The sequence below is a fragment of the Microtus ochrogaster genome, chromosome 15 (assembly GCF_000317375.1).
Source record: "Microtus ochrogaster isolate Prairie Vole_2 chromosome 15, MicOch1.0, whole genome shotgun sequence".
Taxonomy (NCBI): Eukaryota; Metazoa; Chordata; class Mammalia; order Rodentia; family Cricetidae; genus Microtus; species Microtus ochrogaster.
The window spans coordinates 28,201,130-28,204,868 of NC_022017.1; positions in this window are offsets into that span (position 1 = coordinate 28,201,130).

Here is a 3,739-nt window from a genome sequence, read left to right on the forward strand (position 1 = left end):
AGGGGGGAATTCAAGGCTGTATCTGAGGGAGCCTTAGGCTTCTGGGAGCCTCTCTGTGTTACCAGACAGCCATGGAATGAGCAGTGAACCAGAAAACTGCCCAAGGAGCCCTGATGCACTGAGGAGTTCCTTCCTGGCTGCTGAGTGGCAGAGGTCCCAGGAGGTCCCTCTCTTCAGTTCTTCATTGGGCTCGAGCAGCTCAGTGGGGCTGTCTCCTAGGAAGAGGGGCTGCACACAGGCAGTGGGACATCACTGACCCATCCTGAGGGCTTAATGTTACCACTGGAGGATTGTTTTAAGAATTACTCGTTTTTATATTTTTTTGATATTTTAGTGTGTGTGTGTGTGTGTGTGTGTGTGTGTGTGTGTGTGTGTGTGTAGGTGTCCCAGAGGCCACAAGAGGGTGACAGGAGTCCCAGAACTGGAGTGATAGGCAGTTGTGAGCTGCACAGTGCCAGGAACAGAATCTAGGTCACCTGCAAGAGCAGCATGTGTTCCTAACCACTGTCTCTCTAGCCCCTCTGCAGAGTCTTACTCCATCACAAGTGCTCACTGAGTACCTACTGTGTGCTTGACACTGTTCTGTATGCTGGGGAGGGGGGGGTTTACAGTAAACACAGCAGTGATCAAGACATCCTGAAGCCAGGCACAGTGGCCGACCTCTGTAATTCCAGCACTTGGAAGGCAAAGGCAGAAGAATGAGGAGGAGGTTCAAAGTCGCTTTGGCTACAGAGTAAGTTAAAGGCCAACCTGGGAGACATGAGACCCTGTCTCAAATGAACCCCCAAACAACAACAAAAAGAAAGGTAGACCTGAACCCTGTGCTACTGGATTTGGGGCAAAGGGGGTGAAGGCAGATAACACAGAATTCAGTAAGGATGTTAATAATTATCACCACAGAGACAGTAACACTGGAGAGTTAGGGACCGTAAACCCAGAGGGATCAGGAGAACCCTCTATGGGCTTTCTGCTTTCCTCATTCCGGGTGGGACCCCTTCCATGTCTCCAGAACAATTCTGAGACTACAGTGGCCCAGCTGGTCTCCCAATCACCAGCCAGTTACCTACTGCCAAGATCTGTAGCCTAGACAGCCTCGGGGACTCCCAGCACATAGAGGGGCTGTCCAGGTGGTTCAAGGCTTGACAAGGCAGATGTGCCTGCAGCTGTTCTGCTATTCAGGCACCCATCTCTCCTCCAGTGCAGAGTGGGTTCATCCAGTCCTGCTCTGAGGCACAGGAGCTGCCCTGTCTGGACCCTGCAGGAGTTATGACTAAGGTCCCCACTGTAGGAGCGAGAGCTGTGTGTACTGAAAAGGAAGCTCTGAGGGGGTGGGGCCGGAGACCAGGGCAGCACTGGAAGAGTCAGTCCCTGCGCCGCGGTGCTCACGTGTTTCAGCTGCAGAGACTTCGACCTGCTTCGAGGACCCCAACCTGCCAGTGTGGAATTTGAACATAGGGCTGTCTCATTATATTCTAATTTCAAAGCAAAGCCTCACGGTCCCCTGGGGACAGTAGGAAAGTCTCATTGAAGTTGGGACTGAGTAACAGCAGCAATGGAACGCTAGCGGGTGTTCCTAGTACCCGGTGCTGTTCAGAACACAGAACCTGAGTTACCCAGATTTAATTTCTACAGCACCTGGTAAGGTGGGGACTGTCACCAATAATCTCATTTACAGACAGGGTTCTTGAGGCCCAGTGAAGATCAGCAACTTACCACCGAAGGCTACACTGGCTGGTGCAGTGGGGGCTGGGCTGGGAACCCTCACTGGACCATGCTTCTAACTGTCTCAAGCTTTACTACCCGGTTGTGCTGAACTCTCTACACATACTGTCCCATGACGGGCTCATTACACTCCCTTAAAGAAATTGGGTTTATGACTGGCACCTACACATTTTAAAAGAGAAGGCAACTGAGGCCCTAAGCCAGTCACTCACAACTGGGAGGCTGGGAAATCAGTGTTTTAACCCAGGGTGGCCCACCTCTGAGTCTGAGTACTTCACCTTCTGCTTTTCCTCTTCCCTTGGCAGCCAGCTGTCTTGCTTGATGCTCCTAAAGCCCACAGAAGCATATTCTCTGCCTGAATTGCTGTTCCCTGAGCCACGGTCACACCAAGGCTCAACAAGAGGTTTTCTGGGCTGTGCCCGACTGCTGCTAGTTGAGCCAGGCTTGCTTCCTGGCCCCTTCATGAAGGAGGGCACCCACAGAGCTGCTGTGACCAGGGGGTAGTTGAGGAGGTGGGGACAGGGTCTTAGACATTTGCCTGGGTTATGCATGGCTCCACAATTGAGACCTGTCTGGGACCAGCTCCTGGGTACAGTTTCCCACCTGTCCTCGGTCACAGACAGCCCCAGCCTCACGGATGTTGCTTTAGACTCAGCAGGCAGGGAGGTCTCACTTGCTGGCTGGGGAGGGCAGCTTCCTGGCTTAGTGTTCTATCAGCCTTGTGGTCCTGAGAATACCTTGTCTTGCCTGTCCTGTTTCTGCAAAATGAGATCCTTGTGGTGGTGGGTTTGTGACATATTTTTCAAAAACTTGTCCCTGGTGGCTGGAAAGGGGCAGTTCTAGGTAGGCTCTTTGCTGCTTCTTTGCTCAAAAGTGGCGGAATAAAGGAAGCTAAGAAGATCCCTTCCTCGGAGACTCAACCGAGCTGCACTGGTCTGGATCTCTGTGCTCATGATACTTAGATTTTTCTCCCTAGGCAGCACCTAGTGCTCCCCTGAACCCCCATGGTTCTGAGGCCTGGAAACCACCTCAGACAGACTGCAGTAGCACAGCTGGGCCTTCCCACATGGCCCTGGACATTCCCCAGGTGGGTTGTATCTTCTGAGAGAGACTGGATGCCAGTCTGAGGGCAGTGGCAGTAGAGGCACAGAAGTCTTGGCAGTGGGATTAAGGTGAGGGAAAAGATGAAGCGTGGAAATCATTAGCTTTCTTGGTTGGCGAGAGCCGCCCCGAACGAACATTTGGGGTTTTAAAAATGAACATCAGCTGCAGGGACTGGTGCCCTGGGCCCACAGCGGCCCAGGCAGCCTCCTGGAATCCCAATCCCGGCTATTCTTCCGTTGCGGCTCAGCCAACACTTACTGAGTGCCTACTGTGGGTTAGGCCTAGAGCCAGGATGGAGGTAGATCCAGCCAGAGAGCAGCAGCCCTGCGGTGACAGGCAGCCACAGAGACATTGATGCCAGGCTGTGAGGAAGCAGGCAGGCGGGGCAGGCGCCGCCAACTCCTGGGGGGCTGTGGGAACTGGGAGGGGGTGTCATCAGTGTGGAGTCTTTAGAGAAGGCCTTAAGCGGGGCGGCCATCCTATAGAGAGGGTCTGTAAGGGCTCGGGGATTTGCAGGTTAACAGGAGTGCGGGGCTAAGGGACCCGCAGGTGGGCCTGGTGGGAACTGAGGACAGCTGCAGGCCAGTGTTGTCTGCCCAGACCTCTGCCAAGAGTCGCTGCAGGATTGGGAGGCATCTGCCCCAGCCTTCTCTTTACCAAACTGCGTGGATATGTGGATTTTTATGAGAAAAGCTCCCATTTTTAAATCATGGGAATTAATTCTAATTAAAAAAAAAAACAACACAAACAACAACCATCGCGTCAAACCAAGCATGGCTTCAGGCTGGATTTGATGTTTGGGCCAAGAGTTTCTGCTCTCTGGTTGCGGTGGTGATGGGGGCACCGGGTGGAGCTGCCCGGTGGAAGGTGGGGCACTGCAGGGGGGCGGGTCCCCCCTCCAGCAGCGCCGGCG